General features: G+C 44.1%; 1 pseudogene; it reads left to right on the top strand.

Moving 5' to 3' along the window:
* The window catches only part of LOC124045843, a 329,729-nt pseudogene that overhangs the window by 292,836 nt on the left and 12,928 nt on the right, over positions 1-23,965 (top strand).

Genomic DNA, 23,965 nt, shown 5'->3' with positions numbered 1-23,965 from the left:
GAGATAGTGAAAGAGAAGGAGTAATTAAGAGATAATGAAAGAGAAGGAGTAATTAAGAGATAATGAAAAAGAAGGAGTATTTCAGAGATAATGAAAGAGAAGGAGTAATTCAGAGATAATGAAAGAGAAGGAGTAATTCAGAGATAATGAAAGAGAAGGAGTAATTCAGAGATAATGAAAGAGAAGGAGTAATCCTTTTCATACTAAGACGTTTTTCCACCATCTTTTTTTTCAGAATTTCCTTATATCTGAAAGGTATTGCCGGTATCAAATCCCAAACTTATTTTCCCGCCTAGCGACCTAGTAGTAATTTCGATAAAGTTCTGCCTACGGCTTAGGAATAGGGTTGGAAAGCCCATGGCATACGGAGTTTGGGCAAAATATCACCTGGTGATATATATATATATATATATATATACAGTACCAGTCAAAAGTTTGGACACACCTAAAACTCTTTTCTACATTGAAGAATAAGACATCACTATGAACTATGAAATAACACATATGGAATCATGTAGTAACCAAATTAGGCTATCTTCTGTATACCACCCCTACCTTAAACGCATTAAGAAGGAAAGAGATTCCACAAATTGAATTTTAACAAGGCACACCTATTAATTGAAATGCATTCCAGGTGACTACCTCATGAAGCTAGTTGAGTGAGTGCCAAGAGGGTGCAAAGCTGTCATCAAGGCAAAGGGTGACTACTTCATTTATTTAACATTTTTTTGGTTACTACATGATTCCATTTGTGTTATTTCATAGTTTTGATGTCTTCATTATTATTATACAATGTAGAAATAAAGAAAAGCCCTTGAATTAGTAAGTGTGTCCAAACTTTTGACTTGTACTGTAAGTAAATATATATAAATATTTGTATTATAGTTATAATTTTTTTAACGAAAGTAGTCCACTGAGCCTTTACTAGTCCTGTATTAGAGGACTAACATTACTGTCTGTAGGTCAGGCAAAAATAAATTCATCTGCAGACTAGCTCCAGAATGGGAAAAATATTCTCAATTATATTACTATATAGTACTACTATAAAATCGACTATAAAATCAAATAACCAAATATAAAATAATGGTTTGGGACTGACAGCCGATCTTGTCTACTAAAGGAACAAGCCTACAGCCTATGACATGGTGTAACGTCGTTCGTCTGTTGTAAGAAGAGAGTCAGACCGAAATGCAGCGTGTCATGACTTTAATGAAGATAATCGCGGTACATGAAAAAACTGAATAAATACAAAAACAACAAACGGAACATGAAACCTATTACAGCCTATCTGGTGAACACTACACAGAGACAGGAACAAACACCCACAAAATACAACGCAAACTCAGGCTACCTAAATACGGTTCCCAATCCGAGACAACGAGAATCACCTGACTCCAATTGAGAATCGCCTCAGGCAGCCAAGCCTAACTAGACACACCCCTAATCAGCCGCAATCCCAAAATATACAAACCCCAATACGAATACAACATATAAACCCATGTCACACCCTGGCCTACCCAAACATATAACAAAAACACAAAATACAATGACCAAGGCGTGACACATGGAGCATAGCCACATAACATACAGTAGACCAACTTATATTCTGTTCTTCTGAAATACATTTTCTTCATATCATGTTCATATCATATCATGTTCCAAAGACGCATCAGCAGCTTGTAGGTGTGGAGACCTGGAGATGCTAAACGTGTTGATGGAGACCAAGAGATGCTAAACGTGTTGATGGAGACCAGGAGATGCTAAACGTGTTGATGGAGACCCGGAAGATGCTAAACGTGTTGATGGAGATGCTAAACGTGTTTATGGAGACCAGGAGATGCTAAGCGTGTTGATGGAGACCAGGAGATGCTAAACGTGTTGATGGAGACCAGGAGATGCTAAACGTGTTGATGGAGATGCTAAACGTGTTGATAGAGACCAGGAGATACTAAACGTGTTGATGGAGACCAGGAGATGCTAAACGTGTTGATGGAGTCCAGGAGATGCTAAACGTGTTTATGGAGACCAGGAGATGCTAAACGTGTTGATAGAGACCAGGAGATGCTAAACGTGTTTATGGAGACCAGGAGATGCTAAACGTGTTTATGGAGACCAGGAGATGCTAAACGTGTTGATGGAGACCAGGAGATGCTAAACGTGTTGATGGAGACCAGGAGATGCTAAACGTGTTGATGGAGACCAGGAGATGCTAAACGTGTTTATGGAGACCAGGAGATGCTAAACGTGTTGATGGAGACCAGGAGATGCTAAACGTGTTGATGGAGACCCGGAGATGCTAAACGTGTTGATGGAGACCAGGAGATGCTAAACATGTTGATGGAGACCAGGAGATGCTAAACGTGTTGATGGAGACCAGGAGATGCTAAACGTGTTGATGGAGACCCGGAGATGCTAAATGTGTTGATGGAGACCAGGAGATGCTAAACGTGTTGATGGAGACCAGGAGATGCTAAACGTGTTGATGGAGACCAGGAGATGCTAAACGTGTTGATGGAGACCCGGAAGATGCTAAACGTGTTGATGGAGATGCTAAACGTGTTTATGGAGACCAGGAGATGCTAAACGTGTTGATGGAGACCAGGAGATGCTAAACGTGTTGATGGAGACCAGGAGATGCTAAACGTGTTGATGGAGACCAGGAGATGCTAAACGTGTTGATGGAGCCCAGGAGATGCTAAACGTGTTGATGGAGAATCAGGAGATGCTAAACGTGTTGATGGAGACCAGGAGATACTAAACGTGTTGATGGAGACCAGGAGATGCTAAACGTGTTGATGGAGACCAGGAGATGCTAAACGTGTTGATGGAGATGCTAAACGTGTTGATGGAGACCAGGAGATGCTAAACGTGTTGATGGAGACCAGGAGATGCAAAACGTGTTGATGGAGATGCTAAACATGTTGATGGAGACCAGGAGATGCTAAACGTGTTGATGGAGACCAGGAGATGCTAAACGTGTTGATGGAGACCAGGAGATGCTAAATGTGTTGATGGAGACCAGGAGATGCTAAACGTGTTGATGGAGACCAGGAGATGCTAAACGTGTTGATGGAGACCAGGAGATGCTAAACGTGTTGATGGAGACCAGGAGATGCTAAACGTGTTGATGGAGACCAGGAGATGCTAAACGTGTTGATGGAGACCAGGAGATGCTAAACATGTTGATGGAGACCAGGAGATGCTAAACGTGTTGATGGAGACCAGGAGATGCTAAACGTGTTGATAGAGACCAGGAGATGCTAAACGTGTTGATGGAGACCAGGAGATGCTAAACGTGTTGATGGAGACCAGGAGATGCTAAACGTGTTGATGGAGCCCAGGAGATGCTAAACGTGTTGATGGAGACCAGGAGATGCTAAACGTGTTGATGGAGACCAGGAGATGCTAAACGTGCTGATGGAGATGCTAAACGTGTTGATGGAGACCAGGAGATGCTAAACGTGTTGATGGAGACCAGGAGATGCAAAACGTGTTGATGGAGATGCTAAACATGTTGATGGAGACCAGGATATGCTAAACGTGTTGATGGAGACCAGGAGATGCTAAACGTGTTGATGGAGACCAGGAGATGCTAAACGTGTTGATGGAGACCAGGAGATGCTAAACGTGTTGATGGAGACCAGGAGATGCTAAACGTGTTGATGGAGACCAGGAGATGCTAAACGTGTTGATGGAGACCAGGAGATGCTAAACGTGTTGATGGAGACCAGGAGATGCTAAACGTATTGATGGAGACCAGGAGATGCTAAACGTGTTGATAGAGACCAGGAGATGCTAAACGTGTTGATGGAGACCAGGAGATGCTAAACGTGTTGATGGAGCCCAGGAGATGCTAAACGTGTTGATGGAGACCAGGAGATGCTAAACGTGTTGATGGAGACCAGGAGATGCTAAACGTGCTGATGGAGATGCTAAACGTGTTGATGGAGACCAGGAGATGCTAAACGTGTTGATGGAGACCAGGAGATGCAAAACGTGTTGATGGAGATGCTAAACATGTTGATGGAGACCAGGATATGCTAAACGTGTTGATGGAGACCAGGAGATGCTAAACGTGTTGATGGAGACCAGGAGATGCTAAATGTGTTGATGGAGACCAGGAGATGCTAAACGTGTTGATGGAGACCAGGAGATGCTAAACGTGTTGATGGAGACCAGGAGATGCTAAACGTGTTGATGGAGACCAGGAGATGCTAAACGTGTTGATGGAGGCCAGGAGATGCTAAACGTGTTGATGGAGACCAGGAGATGCTAAACGTGTTGATGGAGATGCTAAACGTGTTTATGGAGACCAGGAGATGCTAAACGTGTTGATGGAGACCAGGAGATGCTAAACGTGTTGATGGAGACCAGGAGATGCTAAACGTGTTTATGGAGACCAGGAGATGCTAAACGTGTTTATGGAGACCGGGAGATACTAAACGTGTTGATGGAGACCAGGAGATGCTAAACGTGTTGATGGAGACAGGAGATGCTAAACGTGTTGATGGAGACCAGGAGATGCTAAACGTGTTGATGGAGATGCTAAACGTGTTGATGGAGACCAGGAGATGCTAAACGTGTTGATGGAGACCAGGAGATGCTAAACGTGTTTATGGAGACCAGGAGATGCTAAACGTGTTTATGGAGACCGGGAGATACTAAACGTGTTGATGGAGACCAGGAGATGCTAAATGTGTTTATGGAAACCAGGAGATGCTACACATGTTGATGTTAATTAACAGTCAATTACAGTGAGATTCCTTTGCATGACAATAACCAGCTGACACAATGTAATGACCGCTACAGCCCTATTTTTGGCTGAGCAAATAAGTGTGCGTGGTACAGCTATCCCTGATCAGAAACATTTATCATGCAGTAATGTCGCCAGAGCAAGTGCAGGCCTATTAGTTTCATCAGTCGTGTAAAGGCAACACCGAAAGCCTGCAGAGGTTGTGAAGTATGAACATGAGACTGACACGCTTTAGAAAATAGGATTGCTATTCCTTTCTATTGGTATCATGATGTAGATACTCAATGTCAAACCCTACACCCAGCTCCCTAACAAAGTGGAGGGCCGGTAGGAAGGAGAGTGTGGTCAACAAAATGCATGGGTTCTGTTTTATATTCCACACGTTCCCGTGACACAAGCTGTATTGGAAAAAAACACTGGTTGTATTTTATTGTGTTATATTCCTTTATATTATTACCGCAAAATATGTGTGTGTTGACTGTGATCAGGGCACGTGTGTCTTGTCTGTTGAATGAACTAAATAGTGAACTATTCATTTGGACGTAACAAAAGTAAACTCAAAACATGTCATTCTATTGTTTTGAAAATACCTGTTATTAGTCTTCTAATGTTTCTTAGGACCTTTCCAAACAAAAGAATAATAGATGTGTTTTTGATGGTGTAAATTCAATGGATTTCTTCAAATAGATGCCCACCCACATCTGCTCACCACTCCCACTCGTCACCGGCCTGCCGACATGTGCACAGGTGGTCTAAAAGGTGTATGCAGGCAACAATGTGGTCAAAATGGGTCTGTTTGTAAGGGGGTCATATAAACATTGCCCTATTATTTTTACAGGCAAAATACCTTCAATCCTTTGTGAAAGCAGTATATGCTACTTTGTCAAAGCCCAGTGGAGCCACGTTGCTGCTTAATAAAGGGCCATTTTGCCACTTTTCAACCTCGTATTCATTATCTCCAGCACCAAACCAGTAGGGGTGTAACGGTTCACCAAACCCACCGTTTGTATTGCGGTTTTGTGGGGAAAATAAATGCCAACAGTTACTATAGTAAAGTTTTGTTTATTTGAAAGGTGCAATATGCAAAAATCGCTCTGCCATTTCCTGGTTGCTAAAATTCTAGTAGTTTGCCTAATTTCAGTTTATGTGACAAAACAAGCAATATATAGTGTAGAGAATCATTGTACCATCCATTGTCCCAAAAATACTGTGTTTTCAGTTGTTTGAAGATGGTGTACGTAAACAAAACATAAGAACGGGAAGCATAGAAATAGCACACTTAGAACAGACAGTTTATTCATAAAAAAATTCAAACCTCTTGACTTTTTCCACATTTTGTTGGGTTCTTGACCAAGGCCCTTCTCCTCGTATTCCTTTGACCTCTTGGCTTGGTTTTTGCTCTGACATGCACTGTCAACTTTGGGACCTTATATAGACAGGTGTGTGCCTTTCCAAATCATGTCCAATTAATTTAATTTACCACAAGTGGACTCCAATCAAGTTGTAGAAACATCTCACGGATGATCATTAGAAACAGGATGCACCTGAGCTCAATTTCGAGTCTCATAGCAAAGGGTCTGAATAAATATATAAATAAGGTATTTCTGTTTTTTATTTGTAATAAATTTGCAAAAATTCTAAAAACCTGTTTTCGTTTTGTCATTGTGGGGTATTGTGTGTAGATTGATGAGGAATTTGTTTTATTTAATCAATTTTAGAATAAGGCTTTATGTAACAAAATGTGGGAAATGTAAAGAGGTCTGAATAGTTTCCGAATGCTTTGTAGATAGTGGCTGAGGCTGGAGCTGGGGCTGGGCCTGCACTGGTGGGTGAAGAGAGAGAGTATATTCTCTGTTGGTTATTCCCTGAAGCGTGTACCTGAGGTAAGAGGGCTTTTTCACATAAAGAGCCGGGCTGGAGGTATAGGCTCTACACAAATAACAATTTGGAGAAAGCCTGCTTTAAAAAGGCAGCCCCAGCCTCATGCCCAGCCTCATGCCCAGCCTCATGCCCAGCCTCATGCCCAGCCTCAGCCAGGAGCTGCCTGTCCATGCATGCAGGGTGAAGAAAGTTGACTGCAGAGAACACAGAGGGATGGATATACGCTATACTTGCCAGACATAGTGGGTGTTGTTATGCATTGGCTTTCCAGACACTTGGACTGTAAAACTCCATTTGTAACTGTCTCCTAGGACCTAAAGTACACCTACAACACATTTTATTTTCCGGGGGTTTTATTCACAACTTACCCACAGCTGGCAAATTAATATACTTCAATCTAATTTTTGTTGATTGTCTAATACTTTTCTATGCATCCTCATATTTACATATTTGTTAACAAACTATTGTTTCTTTTGCCAGTGGTGGAACCCTGTTGACCGTCAGTGGAACGAACCTGGCCACCATCAGAGAGCCTAAGATCAGAGCCAAGTACGGCTCGGCAGAATCCTTCCATGTGAGTATGGACCTAGCCCAGACCCCTTCACAAACACCTCACTCACACACATCTGGTGTGTCTTCCATGGGTGGCCATCAGACTGTCTGCCGGTTGTTCTGACAATTTTGTCTCCTGTTTCTACCCTGCTCCTTGAAACAAAACATCCAACACTCCCCCAGGCCGTTTAACCTTTAAAATGTCCCAGGATGACAAAGCGGTGTTGGCAAGTCGCCCCTCACCCCCTCACCTTGCACCATGGGGCTCCATTAACCTTTCCTTCAGTTCTACTGGAAGAGAATCAACTTCTGCTTAATGACCTTGTTCTAATGGCCCGTCCCTTGTGCTCCGTTCAAACTAGCTTCTGCTCTAGACACAATGCTGCTGAGGTCCTTGTGCTCCGTTCAAACTAGCTTCTGCTCTCCTTGTGCTCCGTTCAAACTAGCTTCTGCTCTAGACACAATGCTGCTGAGGTCCTTGTGCTCCGACACGATGCTGCTGAGGTCCTTGTGCTCCGTTCAAACTAGCTTCTGCTCTAGACACAATGCTGCTGAGGTCCTTGTGCTCCGTTCAAACTAGCTTCTCAAACTAGCTTCTGCTCTAGACACAATGCTGCTGAGGTCCTTGTGCTCCGTTCAAACTAGCTTCTGCTCTAGAGGTCCTTGTGCTCCGTTCAAACTAGCTCACAATGCTGCTGAGGTCCTTGTGCTCCGTTCAAACTAGCTTCTGCTCTAGACACGATGCTGCTGAGGTCCTTGTGCTCCGTTCAAACTAGCTTCTGCTCTAGACACAATGCTGCTGAGGTCCTTGTACTCCGTTCAAACTAGCTTCTGCTCTAGACACTATGCTGCTGAGGTCCTTGTGCTCCGTTCAAACTAGCTTCTGCTCTAGACACAATGCTGCTGAGGTCCTTGTGCTCCGTTCAAACTAGCTTCTGCTCTAGACACGATGCTGCTGAGGTCCTTGTGCTCCGTTCAAACTAGCTTCTGCTCTAGACACAATGCTGCTGAGGTCCTTGTACTCCGTTCAAACTAGCTTCTGCTCTAGATACAATGCTGCTGAGGTCCTTGTGCTCCGTTCAAACTAGCTTCTGCTCTAGACACAATGCTGCTGAGGTCCTTATACTCCGTTCAAACTAGCTTCTGCTCTAGACACAATGCTGCTGAGGTCCTTATACTCCGTTCAAACTAGCTTCTGCTCTAGACACAATGCTGCTGAGGTCCTTGTACTCCGTTCAAACTAGCTTCTGCTCTAGACACAATGCTGCTGAGGTCCTTGTGCTCCGTTCAAACTAGCTTCTGCTCTAGACACAATGCTGAGGTCCTTGTGCTCAGTGTTGGTGACATTTTAAGAGGTCCATGTAGAGAAGCATACAGCGTAGGTGAGGGGATTGTTACAGTTCTGAATCTACTAGCAATACCTGGAGACATAAAAGCCAACACAGCAAAGCAGTAATATTTTCTGAGAATGTTTAGCTGGGAGTTAGAGAAACTGTAATGAAATGCATATAAACCAATATTTGAATGGGTTTTTAAGTAACATGGCTCCTCTAGGGCTGTGGTTCTGAACTGGTTTTGCCTCGGGACCCAAATTTGAACAGGTTGTCTGAGTCGCGACCCAATATTCACATTGTGAGAAAGAATCGGCAATATACAATCTGGAAAACAATTTGTAATGCTATATTGATAGTAAATGTAGCAATTATATTACAAGGGAACAACATTCCCACCTCTTTCATTGTCAATAATTACATTTTGCCCATAATCCTGATGAAGAATGTTAATAAATTCACTGGTTTGAGAACACAAAATCCACCAAATAGCACTGCTAATATCTCTATAATGAAAATACTGGGATTAAAGAAAACATTTCCAGAGATTAAATTATTAAAATATGTAAATTCATTATAATTACAAAAAAAAATGTTATACCTGGTGAAAGTCATTTAAATTCAGACTAGAATATTATTATTATAACACATTTTTTTAAGGAACTCAGTCTGGGTCTCAATTTACTGTTGAAAAGTTGTAATAGTAGAATGGACAAGGTGTCAGTCTCTAAATGGGGTAGTGCATCATCAGCTCCTCTTGTCTTGTTAGTCATTACATACCTTAGAGAACTATTTATAACTGGTCAGAAATGTCCAGATCAACTAGCCCATGTTAACATTTTCTAACTAGGTTTTTTAGCCCATAGATTTTGTTGTAACGTTTGCATCACCCAGATGTCTCACGAACACACATAAGACACAATGCGATCTCAAATGAAGCAAGGGGATTCCGAGTGAAAAGGGGTGGGAACCACTGTAAGGGAACATACAATTTGTCATCTCACACTTTTCTAATCTCTTTTATTTTCTATGTTCCTTCCTCCTGTCCCGCTCAGAACTGCACAGTGTTTAATAACTCCGTGATGGTGTGCCTGGCCCCGTCAGTAACCGACTCCGAGAGGGGCTTCTCAGACACGGGCAGTGGGCCGGATGAGATCGGCTTCTACATGGACAACGTCCACGCTCTGGTGGTGGTCAACGAGACGTTCAGCTACTACCCTGACCCCGTGTTCGAACCCCTCAGCCCCACCGGGTCCTGGAGCTCAAACCCACCTCCCCTCTCATCCTCAAGGTGAGAGAGCCTGAATGCCAGCAGGGCAGAGTGGTTGGAGTGGGAGGGTGAACACTGAGGACCAGAGAGGCTCAGTCCTTTCAACGAGTCACAGAAATTGAAATTGATATTTTCAAGTGTCTACCAGGGAATTGTCTTTCACCTGTCTATCTTAGAAACCATTCATGTATTTGTATTTGTTAATCCCTATTAAAATACAGTGTATACTATTTCATAAAATATATTTTTACGATTTTGGGTTACATCAAATGTAATCCGCCGGATTTTTCTATTTAGATGATACAATGTTTCACGTATCCCTCAGCTCCAGCTCTAAACGCCAAAATTGGGACGGTTGTGCATCCAATTATCCTCTGAGCCAATATAAAAAAACAACATAAGAACCATCATTGAAAATGAAATGTATTAACTAAACCTTTTCTGATTGCAGAGAGAATCCCCCGTCTGGTTCGTTATAACTAACCTTCACATTAGCACAGTGATGAGAATAAGAAAATGTAATTTGCTGAAATAATCAAGGGTATTTTACGAGATGTGCATCGCATTCGCCAAGCAGTTAATTTTTCATCTGGTGCGCGGGGTGGGGTGTTGGGTGCACGGCTGATGCAGGGTGAAATGATCGTGAATAGAATGCATGCCTGAAGTGTTCCACGGCGTGACCTGCCTGGGAGGAGCCCTGTGGAGAGAGGGATTGGAAGACTGAGTCTTCACCTCTCTCATGCTGCTAGAGCAGTGGGTGGCACAACAGCTCTCTCTCTCTCCCCCCACCTGCTCTTCTCTGCCACCCTTCTGTTGTTGCTGCTCTCTCTCTCTCTCTCCCCCCACCTGCTCTTCTCTGCCACCCTTCTGTTGTTGCTGCTCTCTCTCTCTCCCCCCTCCTGCTCTCCCTCTCTCTCTCTCTCTCTCTCTCTCTCTCTCTCTCTCTCTCTCTCTCTCTCTCTCTCTCTCTCTCTCTCTCTCTCTCTCTCTCTCTCTCTCTCTCTCTCTCTCTCTCTCTCTCTCTCTCTCTCTCTCTCTCTCTCTCTCTCTCTCTCTCTCTCTCTCTCTCTCTGTCTCTCTCTCTGTCTCTCTCTCTCTGTCTCTCTCTCCCTCTCTCTCTCCCTCTCTCTCTCTCTCTCTCTCTCTCTCTCTCTCTCTCTCTCTCTCTCTCTCTCTCTCTCTCTCTCTCTCTCTCTCTCTCTCTCTCTCTCTCTCTCTCTCTCTCTCTCCCTCTCTCTCTCTCTCCCTCTCTCTCTCCCTGTCTCTCTCTCCCTCTCTCTCTCTCCCTCTCTCTGTCTCTCTCTCTCTCCCTCTCTCTCTCTCTCTCTCTCTCTCTCTCTCTCTCTCTCTCTCTCTCTCTCTCTCTCTCTCTCTCTCTCTCTCTCTCTCTCTCTCTCTCTCTCTCTCTCCCTCTCTCTCTCTCTCTCTCTCTCTCTCTCTCTCTCTCTCTCTCTCTCTCTCTCTCTCTCTCTCCCCCACCTGCTCTTCTCTGCCACCCTTCTGATGTTTCTGCTCTCTCTCTCTCTCTCTCTCTCTCTCTCTCTCTCTCTCTCTCTCTCTCTCTCTCTCTCTCTCTCTCTCTCTCTCTCTCTCTCCCCACCTGCTCTTCTCTGCCACCCTTCTCTCTCTAGAGTTGAAGGCTACAGGGCTCATGGCCTCGCTCTGACACTTAGGCAAAGAGAGGTGCTTGGGGAAAAAAAAGTTTTCCAAAGCTTTTGTCAGATTGAAATTGTGCGACCTCCAACATCGGCGCTGGCTCCATACGAGCCAAAGTCTGTCACATTATAGAACATATCTTGCCTTGCTACCAATGCACGGCTTTGTGTGGTTAACTCTGTGCTTGGCCTTGGTTGAAAGGATTGGGTCAGATAAAAACAATGAAACAGTTGACACTGTTTTTGTGTGTTTCCTTCCAGGGTCGTAACCTAATCCCTGCAGCGCCTGGTAACTCCAGGCTGAACTACACGGTGTTCATCGGGGAGACCCCCTGTGTTCTGACCCTGTCTGAGACTCAGCTGCTGTGTGAATGGCCCAACCTCACTGGACAGCACAAAGTCACAGTGAGCACTTACTCTATACCATTTCACATGGCACACGACTCACCTGGACTGAGTTCACACGGTCTCCCTTGACTTGACTTTGTTTTATCTAACCTTTATAGATACTCACGATGGAATTGCCTCTGTACATTTTTTTCCTTAAAATACTACAGCTAATTTCAGTGCACTTAGTATTTTTTCAGTTTCCCCAAGTACTACTTTGTATATATCCTCAAATACACACACAGTCCCCTCCAAACAAACCTCTACTATCCTCTCCAGTCACACTATCTGTGTGACATTTAGTAGTCTGGAAAGACATTGAAAGTAGTGACAACACATCCATGTAATTCAATATGATGGCTCTCCAAACTACCAGTAGGCTTGGAGCTGGATTCTCTTTGCTTTACAACTAAATGTCATGTTGAATATTGGAGAAATACCATTTTCATGGGTCGGTATAGTAATTCATTACTCTTGACAATGGCACTTTAAAAATAGAACTGTCTGTTTCCATCCGCTCTGTGCTGGGCTGTGTGTGTGTGTGCGCGTGCGTGCGTGTGTGTTGTGTGTGTTGTGTGCGCTGTGGGGTGTGCTGGGGAGAAGGGCACAGCTGTGTGTTCTATACCCTGTGTAAAGTGACCTACATACAGGGCCCCCAGTAGGCGTCTGGCCCGACGCACAAGGCTACGTCTCTGTATGTGTGCAGAGTCTGGTGTGTGTGTGTTGTCTTGTTTGCCTCCTCAGATGCACAGCTGTGTGTCGGCGGCTGTGCCTCCTGCAAGTTTTCTAAGAAACCTTTTATGGCCTTCAGGTTTTTCTGTTCTCATCAGTCCCTTCCCTGTCAATACAATAGAAAGTACATGATGTTTAGAAACTGTCATCAACAGGACAAACTTTTAGCACCTGAACCAAAACAACCCAATTTTACAAGTGTTTAACATTCTTTGACTGTGTTAACTTGATACTTTAAAGTGCAGTAATCATTGCTCATCGAAATAGTTATCAACCCCCCACTGAATACTTTGATTTGAGATAATCCAGTGATGGGTTCTGTCAGACCTGCTGGTTTATGTAAATGTGGGTTTTTAGAACCCATTCCCAGTGTTTTACTCCTATTAACGACTTTGGTTCCTGAGGGGTAGATTCTTTCACTGTAGTGATTGCTTTGTTTGATTAGCACTGTGACGTGTTTCTGTGTTTTTTTCTGTGTGTGTGCTCAGATCCGGGTGGGTGGGTTCGAGTACTCCCCTGGTACTCTCCAGATCTACTCAGACAGCCTGCTGACCCTGCCTGCCATCATCGGTATCGGAGGAGGTGGTGGTCTGCTGCTATTGGTCATCATCGCTGTGCTCATCGCCTACAAGAGGAAGTCCCGTGATGCTGACCGCACCCTGAAACGCCTGCAGCTGCAGATGGACAACCTGGAGTCCAGAGTGGCCCTGGAGTGTAAAGAAGGTACGGACAGTCACAGTCCTTGTCAGTCTCTCTTTCACCTCTCTCTCTCTCTCTCTCTCTCTCTCTCTCTCTCTCTCTCTCTCTCTCTCTCTCTCTCTCTCTCTCTCTCTCTCTCTCTCTCTCTCTCTCTCTCTCTCTCTCTCTCTCTCTCCCCCTCTCTCTCTCTCTCTCTCTCTCTCTCTCTCCCTCTCTCTTTCTCTTTCTTTCTCTCTTCTCTCTCTCTCACTCTCTCTCTCTCCTCCCCCTCTCTCTCTCTCTCTCTCTCTCTCTCTCTCTCTCTCTCTCTCTCTCTCTCTCTCTCTCTCTCTCTCTCTCTCTCTCTCTCTCTCTCTCTCTCTCTCTCTCTCTCTCTCTCTCTCTCTCTCTCTCTCTCCCCCTCTCTCTCTCTCTCTCTCTCTCTCTCTCTCTCTCTCTCTCTCTCTCTCTCTCTCTCTCTCTCTCCCTCTCTATTTTCTCTTTCTCTCTCTTCTCTCTCTCTCTCTCTCTCTCTCTCTCTCTCTCTCTCTCTCTCTCTCTCTCTCTCTCTCTCTCTCTCTCTCTCTCTCTCTCTCTCTCCCTCTCTATTTTCTTTCTCTCTTCCTCTCTCTCTCTCTCTCTCTCTCTCTCTCTCACTCTCCCTCATTCATAATCACTCTCTTATTCTCTTTCTGTGTGGATATGTGACTGTGCTGTAGCTGCACTCTGTCCAGTCGTCATGGTAACAGGTTGGTGTGGCTGATATGAGAGGGCTGCTTGCTCTCTGATGATGTGGTCGCAGTATCCTCTGAACGTGTGAGTGTGTCTGTGTGTTCTGTGGACAGCCAAGTTGGTGTTGTCTCTTTTTGACGTTTTGAGGTGCGTCTATGCTGCCCACTGAGAGATGGACCGAGACTAATTGGTCCTTATCTGTGGCTGGCCGTCCGGAGGGTCATGGCCTTGTCAGTCTTAGCCCACAGCCTGTCGCCAAACACTGATGGAGACAGAGATGGGGAAGAGAACTCTGGCAGAGACAGAGATGGGGAAGAGAACTCTGGCAGAGACAGAGATGGGGAAGAGAACTCTGGCAGAGACAGAGATGGGGAAGAGAACTCTGGCAGAGACAGAGATGGGGAAGAGAACTCTGGCAGAGACAGAGATGGGGAAGAGAACTCTGGCAGAGACAGAGATGGGGAAGAGAACTCTGGCAGAGACAGAGATGGGGAAGAGAACTCTGGCAGAGACAGAGAGACGGGGACTGTGTGGGGTCAGATCGACCAGTACGGTGAACATCGGAGAGTGATTGAGTTAAAGCTACTGCTACTCCACATGTATACCTGATAGATTTAGCATTCTTGTCACACATGCTCAATACAATGCACATGCCGTGATCTATTTACAACACAAAACAGCAGCAGCACAACAGACATGAGTTCCTTTACACACCAGTCTCAGACCGAACAGACCAGCAGCAACAGAGAGTAATCTACACATCTGCCTCTGTAGCTGGGAGGTTTGGGCAACGATGTGAGGTAAAAACACTGAGTGCCACCAGGAAGTAGAGCGTTGCTGTGTCCCCGCCCCCTTCCCCGCCCCTCCTGCTGGAGGCCCAGACGGGCTATGCTACCCAGGTGATGGGGATGGGCGGGGCAGCAGACGGGGGGGAGGTGGGCGTGTCCCACTAAGTGTCAGTCAGTAGGGGAGGGGAGGTGGAGCTCAATGAGCCGTGCTCTGAGGGCCATCAGAGAGCAGTGGAACCCAAACAAACAGACAGACAAAACTAACAGTCACACGGCTAATGGCCCATTAACAACATATTAGATGCTGCTGCAACTGTTGAAGGGGAGACGATCTGCTGTGTAGTTTACCCTGCTGGATGTAATGGCTGCTTTGGCTTGGTGCTTAGACACAACAAACTCAATAGAATGAAGGAGAACTATTTCATTTTGCAAATGGTTGGAAAGTCGAGACTCAGCCAGACACATTCCCTGTCAACAGAATGTTTTATTATTCACATTATAACTTTGATAGTTATTTTATCTCTATGAATAATTGGACCCATACTGAAAGGCCCATATATGCATGATAGTAAAGCCTTAATTAACCTGTAGGAATCGTGCCGTCTGTATAATGTTTGAGTGGCTGCTAAACTGTGTGTAGAAATGGTGAAGCTCTTACAGAAGGGGGAGCTTGGCAGTCTACTATAATCATCCCAGCGGACGACGCAGGCCAATAACAGCTGGGGGAAATGATGCATGAAACGCATTGCTCCTTTATTAATTATCCACTCATCCAATTCATTGACTTTCTTTCCGATGAACTTTGTTTTATCTTTTTCTCTTTCCATTGTCTCTCCCCTTTTTTGTAACAGGTTATTCTCTTACGTTTAGCACTTCTCTTGTATTTCCAAGTAGTATGGATTCAATTCAAAACACAACAGAAGAATTAAATCCACATTCTATTTACTTGCCCTTTCCCTGTGTCTTTTTCTCTAAGCCAATCAGCGCAGTGTTGGTGTGGTGGCATATGTTTGCAGTTGACATTGATAATTCGGTGCCACACACAGTTGTAACATTGGAACACACACACATGGAGTGTAATGAAGATACTGTACTTCCAGAATCCCCTTCAATGTCCATTCATACCCAGTGCAACTGACTGTGCATCCCTGTGTTTAAGTGTCTACATCCTAGTAAGTTCATTCTCTGTCTGTGTGTTCCCTCAGCCTTTGCAGAGCTGCAGACAGACATCCACGAGCTGACCCAGGAGCTGGACGGAGCGGGCATCCCCTTCCTGGAGTACAGGACCTACGCCATGCGGGTCCTGTTCCCCGGCATCGAGGACCACCCCGTGCTCAAGGAGATGGAGGTACGGGTCAAGGAGGTACACCACCACTGCCACCGCAGCATGTAGACTCGAACATCTATACCACTATCTATACTAATCTGTATCTATATCTGTACCTAATAACCCACCCTCTGAATGTTAGACGAAACCTTTGTCTCACCAGAATCCCATGTTACAGCTCGGGAAGGTACAGAGGACAGGATGTATGTAACATGATATCATTTCATACAGCCAATCATTAAGCCGATGAAATGGTCATATGATATGGCTGTAATCATTTCATATACAGTAGCCGCATCACATAGGAGCTTCTCTCTCTTCATGTATCAATGATGTTCCATATATATTTCAAATATGCTACTCGATCCCACCTGGTTCAGCATGAAATATATGCAAATGCCTGTCAGAATACAGTGTAGAGACTCGCTACCTCCCCACCCTGTCAACCACCGGCTCTTCTAAAGGGGAGGGATTACATCTTTATTGTTATGTCCGGATTTCTTTCCCACTGAATTTCCCCTCGAGTCCCAGGCGTAATCAAGTGTCCATACACACGGCTCAATCCCTTATTGCTCTGTGTAGCTGCTCTCCCCAAAGCAACCTACAGTACCCAGCCTGCTCCCCCAGAGGCCCCAGAATTTAATTTAGCTCCACTGAGGAAAATTGAGGCACTTTATTAGGCCGTGTAGTGGAAGGAGGAGATTCTGTGAAGTCAGAGTGCATGGTGTACGGTACGTGTAGTGGAAGGAGGAGGTTCTGTGAAGTCAGAGTGCATGGTGTACGGTATGTGTAGTGGAAGGAGGAGGTTCTGTGAAGTCAGAGTGCATGGTGTACGGTATGTGTAGTGGAAGGAGGAGGTTCTGTGAAGTCAGAGTGCATGGTGTACGGTACGTGTAGTGGAAGGAGGAGGTTCTGTGAAGTCAGAGTGCATGGTGTACGGTACGTGTAGTGGAAGGTGGAGATTCTGTGAAGTCAGAGTGCATGGTGGTCCTCGATTGGCTACAGGACTAGATGTGTTTCAGAGTTATGAGGTCAGTCGAGGATCATGGGAGGCAGGCGGTTGGCTAATGGAGGAGGAAGTGTTTTTTCATAAAGACAGAGACAGTACTTTGATTTTATTTTCCTTTTAATAACACGTACTGGGTGTTGTTTAGGCATGACATTATGCCGTAAGCCTTGCAGAATATACTAGATGTTTGTCTCCCTTTTTAACAGACACTACCCTTGGTTTTCTGAGCAGTAGCACTGCCTTGTCTATGTGAGAGAGTTAGAGTGAAGGATTGTGGGTTAGGTGTAGAGGGGGCCGTAGCATTGCTGATGAGAAGTGACAGATGCCAGCCTGTAGAACAGACTTCTGTCACCCAGCCACCCTCGGACGCACAGCACTGCACAGGCCCTCTCCTTTCTACGCCCCAGTGCATCCCCCTTCCTCCTCCTCTTCCTTCCGTTCTGTTTTCTCCTGTGCTCAGCTGACGACGAAGGGCAAATTGATCATAAGACATTTGAAGAAACATCTCCTAAGAAAGAATTGCATTGTACTTGTCCTTGTGACAATAAAACTTGAAACTTGAAAATGCACTGCAGGCTTTAAAAGCAGCTAAGGTCATGAATGTGAATCTAACAATGGCCTCATAGGCCAAGATGTCATGTCTTGTATACAGTACATAGCCAATCTCTAAATAATACTTACATCATTTATTGTTGTGTTATTTACGTTTGTCTTACTCCATGTATTTACATTATACCATTTACAATTCCCCAACACCACAAAAAATTACTACAGTTTACTATAGAATACTACAGTACTTACTAGAATATGTAGTAAACTGTAGTATACTGTAGAATACTATAGTAAATACTACAGTCTGCAAAAACACTACAGTAAATACTACAGTAATATAACAAAAACACTATATGCAAAAACACTACATTAATTACTATAGTATATACTACAGTATTTAATTTGCCCATTCCCTTCCCCCATAATCCCAATGTGTGCCACCAATAAGTGAGAAACCTACATGACCAAGTAGAGATGATATATTGTCTTCCTTACAGGTTATAGAAAAGAGCGAAAGCTCTGAACTATCCATTCAGACCTCAGTCCTAAAGTACCTACCTACAGGTTATGAAAAATGTGCTCTTTGAGAATTTTGCGCAGTAGGTTTCCTAAAGGAGAAATCCCACACTTCTATGTCAAAGAATAAAAAAATACAAAATACTACACTAACTACTACAGTAATGTCCGCAAAACCAATAAAGTAAATAATGCAAAAAGGACTACAATAATTACTATAGTATATACTACAGTTGTTTTTTACAACAGTATTTATAACATAGTCAACTTTAAATACTATAGTATTTTATCCATAGTGCACTGTAGTATTTTTTAATGTGGGGTACTCCATATATTTACATTACATTTACAACACATGTGGATGTTGTTTCCTGATAGGTCCAGGCCAACCAGGAGAAAGCCTTGACCCTGTTTGGCCAGCTCCTCACCAAGAAGCACTTCCTGTTGACGTTCATCCGCACCCTGGAGGCGCAGCGCTCCTTCTCCATGCGTGACCGGGGCAACGTGGCGTCGCTCATCATGACAGCGCTGCAGGGGGAGATGGAGTACGCCACAGGGGTTCTCAAACAGCTCCTATCTGACCTCATCGACAAGAACCTGGAGAGCAAGAACCACCCCAAGCTGCTGCTGCGCCGGTGAGACGGACACATTCACACAATCACCCACTCACACAGTCGTCCGCTGACACACTTATTCACACAATCATCCACTCACACAGTCGTCCACTGACACACTCATTCACACAATCACCCACTCACACAGTCGTCCGCTGACACACTCATTCACACAATCATCCACTCACACAGTCGTCCGCTGACACACTCACTCACACATTTGTTGTAACACACATTTCTTAACATACTGACTTGTAAATTATACTACTCTTACATACAGTGCATTCGGGAAGGTATTCAGACCCCTTGACTTTTTCCACATTTCCTTAATTTACAGCCTTATTCTAAAATGTATTCAATTAATTGTTTTCCGCATCAATCTACACACAATATCCCATAATGACAAAGCGAAAACAGGTTTTTAGAATTGTTTGCAAATTTATTAAAAATAAAAAACAGAAATACCTTATTTACATAAGTATTCAGACCCTTTGCTATGAGACTCGAAATTAAGCTCAGTTGCATCCTGTTTCCATCAATCATCCTTGAGATGTTTATACAACTTGATTGGAGTCCACCTGTGGTAAATTCAATTGATTGGACATTATTTGGAAAGGCACACACTTGTGTATATGAAGTCCCACAGTGCATGTTGACAGTGCATGTCAGAGCAAAACCAAGTCATGAGGACGAAGGGATTGTCGGTAGAATTCTGAGAAAGGATTGTGTCCAGGCACAGATCTGGGGAAAGGTACCAAAAAATGTCTGCAGCATTGAAGGTCCCCAAGAAGACAGTGGCCTCCATCATTCTTAAATCGAAGACGTTCGGAACCACAAAGACTCTTCCTAGAGCTGGCCTCCCGGCCAAACTGAGCAATCGGGGGAGAAGGGCCTTGGTCACTCTGACAGAGCTCCAGTTCCTCTGTGGAGATGGGATAACCTTCCAGAAGGACAACAATCTCTGCAACACTCAACCAATCAGGCCTTTACGGTAGAGTGGCCAGACGAAAGCCACTCCTAAGTAAAAAACACATGATAGCCCACTTGGAGTTTGCCAAATGGCAGCAATAGGACTCAAGATTATCTGTTTTGTTGAAACCAAGATTGAACTTTGGCCTGAATGCCAAGCGTCACGTCTGGAGGAAACCTGGCACCATCCCTACAGTGAAGCATGGTGGTGGTAGCATCATGCTGTGGTTTTTCAGCATCAGGGACTGGTAGACTAGTCAGGATTGAGGGAAGATGAGCAGAGCATAGTACAGAGAGATCCTTGATGAAAACCAGCTCCGGAGCGCTCAGGACCCCGGAGTGGGGAGAAGGTTCACCTTCCTACAAGACAACGACCCTAAGCACACAGCCAAGACAATGCAGGATTCGGAACAAATCTCCTTGAGTGGCCCAGCCAGAACCCGGACTTGAACCAGATCCAACATCTCTGGAGAGACCTGAAAATATGAATATTTATATAATGTGATATTTCAGATTTTTATTTTGAATACGTTTGCTTTGTCATTATGGGGCATTGTGTGTAATTGATGAAGGAAAACAACTATTAAATCGATTTTAGAATAAGGCTGTAACGTAACAAAATGTGGAAAAAGTCAAGGGTGTCTAAATACTTTCCGAATGCACTGTACACATTAGTACATATTTATTTTCCATATTCTCTCAAACATTATAGCCAATGGTGTAGTGGAGGGTAAACTTAAGTAAACACAGTTTAGCCACCTTTTTTGCCCAACAGTTAACCACCTTTTGCAGAAAAATGAGTTTAAAGTATAGGGAGCGTTACTCTTTAGTAAATGTAAAAGGCACAAAAACTAAACTTAAGCACGGAAAGCATAAAAATAGAGCACAGAACAGATCTACTGCTTCTTAGACTTGCTTTCAATGAGAATGACACATCTATAACTCATAATTCTATGTGAATTTGGTCAGGTTGCCCAAAAAGTTACATATTGCAGCTTTAGGGGTGTTTTGTAGAAGTTTTCTTCCTATCACCCCTCCTTCCTGTGCCACCTTTTAATTTAGATTAACTAGATCATTAAGGAGAGAAAGATGCTTTTCTAGACACTGTAGGGGGAGGAGAAAGGGGAAACGGAAAAGAAGCAAACTGTTTGCCTAGGTTTCCTCTCTTGATATTAGGATAAATAAATATAAATAAATTACAGTGGATTTTAATTGCTCCTCATCTGTGGGACATTTCAGGGGTCTTTGTTCGTAGAGGCAACAGGTTTATGATTAACGAGAGAAGTTAGCCAATTATGGTAATTGTCTGTTTTTAATGAAGATTGGTTGTTTGCTTTGAGAATAAAGTATTTGTTTTAAGACCTTTTTCCCCTTATGAAAGTATAAGTATTAGTCTAAAACTAAAACTAGATTTATTCCTAGTTAGTTTTGAGGTAGAGCTGCAATTTCCTCTTGTTGATTATTGAAATATCATGTCTTATTTTTCCCTGGCCTTACATTTCTCTGTTAGAACGGAGTCTGTTGCTGAGAAGATGCTGACCAACTGGTTCACTTTTCTCTTGTACAAGTTTCTTAAGGTAAGTCCACCATCAAACCACCTAAGCTCTGACCAGATGAGCTACAGTAGCTACTCTTCAGGAACCCCGCAACTCCACCACTCTCTCTCTCTTCTACCAATTAGAAATAGTTTTGTTTTCCCCCTTCCCAGTTTCTCATTATGGGTTAGTACGCTATTAGTATTTTAGTCTGTTTAAGGCTCCAACTAGAGGCGTTTCTCTTTATTTCATTCGTTTGTTACATTATTGTTTATTTGACAGACATGTTCTTGCCTGCGGTCATTAGGAGCTTTGGGGCTGTGGCGTTCGACTGGTCCTCTCTTCACTCTCTTCTCACTCTCCCTCGCTCCCTCGTGGAAGAGTGTAAAATTACCCCCTAATGAAGCCGGGAGGTGGAAATAAAGATAATTTCATAGACAACCGTGTCGTAGCGAGGGCTAGGGAGTGATGTATGCGTGTTCCCTATCGTTAGCAGCTGTCTGGTTAATTAGCACAGATGCTAACAAGACGTTAACAGCATATGCAGGGAGAGAGAGGGAGAGTTGGGCTGCTGCATAGGAATCAGGAGAGGACACTGGAGGTGGAGACTTAGCTAGCTTCTTGTCTCCATTCTCCACCTACAGCAAATAGCTAGCCCCTGTCTCCACCTCTCTCCCAGTTAGCAGTTAGTTAGCCCCTGTGTCCACCTCTCTCCCAGTTAGCAGTTAGCTAGCACCTGTCTCCACCTCTCTCCCAGTTAGCAGTTAGTTAGCCCCTGTCTCCACCTCTCTCCCAGTTAGCAGTTAGTTAGCCCCTGTCTCCACTCTCTCACAGTTAACTACCCACTGGGCACAGACGTCAGTTCGATGTCTAGTTTTGATTTACATTTGGTTGGTTGTGTGAATTCAATGTGAAATCAACATGTCATAGGATTTAGGTGAAATTCCCTTACGTTGACAACTTTTTTAGAATCGAATCAGTTTTCCACATTGATTCAATGTCATCACATAGATTTTATTTGTTTAAATGACATGGAAACAATGTTGATTCAACCGGTTTATGCCCAGTGGGAAGCTTCAGGCTCCTTGTCTGATCACCAACAACGATGAGACAGCCTATAGGGAGGAGGTCAGAGACCTGGTAGTGTGGTGCCAGGACAACAACCTCTCCCTCAATGTGAGCAAGACAAAGGAGCTGATCGTGGACTACAGGAAAGGTGGGCCGAACAGTTCTCCAATAACATCGACAGAGCTGAAGTGGAGCGGGTCGAGAGTTTCAAGTTCCTTGGTGTCCACATCACCAACGAACTATCATGGACCAAACACACCAAGACAGTTGTGAAGAGGGAATAACAACACCTTTTCCCCTCAGTAGACTTGGCATGGGTCCCCAGATCCTCAAAAAGATCTACAGCTGCACCATTGAGAGCATCATGACCGGTTGCATCACCGCCTGGTATGGCAACTGCTCGGCATCTGACTGTAAGGCGCTACAGAGGGTAGTGTGTGCTGCCCAGTAAATCACTGGGGCCAAGCTTCCTGCCATCCAGGACTTATATACTAGGCGGTGTCAGAGGAAGGTCCCAAAAATTGTCAAAGACTCCAGTCACCCAAGTCATAGACTGTTGTCTCTGTAACCGCACAGCAAGTAGTACTGGAGAGCCAAGTCTAGGACCAAAAGGCTCCTTAACAGCTTCTACCCTCAAGCTATAAGACTGATGAACAATTAATCAAATGGCCACCCAGACTATTTACATTGACACCCCCCCTCCCTTCGTTTTTACACACTCGCTGTTTATTATCTATGCATAGTCACTTCACCCCCACCTACATGTACAAATTACCTCGACTAACCTGTACCCCCGCACATTGACTTGGTACCGGTACCATCTGTATATAGCTATTGTTTGTTTATTTAGTCAATATTTTCTTAACTCTTATTTCTTGAACTGCGTTGTTGGTTAAGTAAGCATTTCACGTTAAGGTCTCTACAGCTGTTGTATTCGGCGCATGAGACAAATAAAATTGGATTTCATTTCATTTTAATTTGACGACTCAAACTAAATGTGTCCGCTGCTTTATATTCGCTACATACTCTGAGACAGCCATCATCATTGTTTGTGGTGCTGAGGGGTGTTGTACAAAACAAAGTAATCAGCGATGGGATCATCTCTAACCAATCATCCTATCAATGCCAATTATGAATTTTCTAAACGCCGCTTTACCCAAGTGTGTTCTGGCTCTGGCTCTGGCCCAACCCATCGGTTTCTGGGACCAATCAGAATGGTTAGAATGTGTTTGCATTCTAGAAATTGCCAGGGAGGTACTCAGAACCAAACTCTTTGCGGAGAAGAAACTTCCCTGGTTAGTATATAGATCATCTTTGCTCCTGCGGATATTTGGAAAAATATATATTTGGACAACTGCAAAACTGTTGCTGCAGCTAATGTGTATGCAGCAACTGTTGCTACAACTGTTGCTGCAGCTCGCACAAATATTGCTGCCTTGAATTTAGCTGGGTTTAAGTAGAGACTACTTTCTGGAGAACAATGCCATACTGACTCACGTGTTTACATGCGTGGGTGGGGTGGGGCTAAGGCTTGAGACGGTATGAATGATGCTGAATGGGTGGTAACAAAGAAGATCTCTCTAGGAAGTGTACAAATCTCACCAAATTCTTTCAAA

Source organism: Oncorhynchus gorbuscha, linkage group LG10 (assembly GCF_021184085.1).
Source record: "Oncorhynchus gorbuscha isolate QuinsamMale2020 ecotype Even-year linkage group LG10, OgorEven_v1.0, whole genome shotgun sequence".
NCBI classification, from domain to species: domain Eukaryota; kingdom Metazoa; phylum Chordata; class Actinopteri; order Salmoniformes; family Salmonidae; genus Oncorhynchus; species Oncorhynchus gorbuscha.
This window is presented reverse-complemented; position numbering and strand designations above follow the sequence as displayed.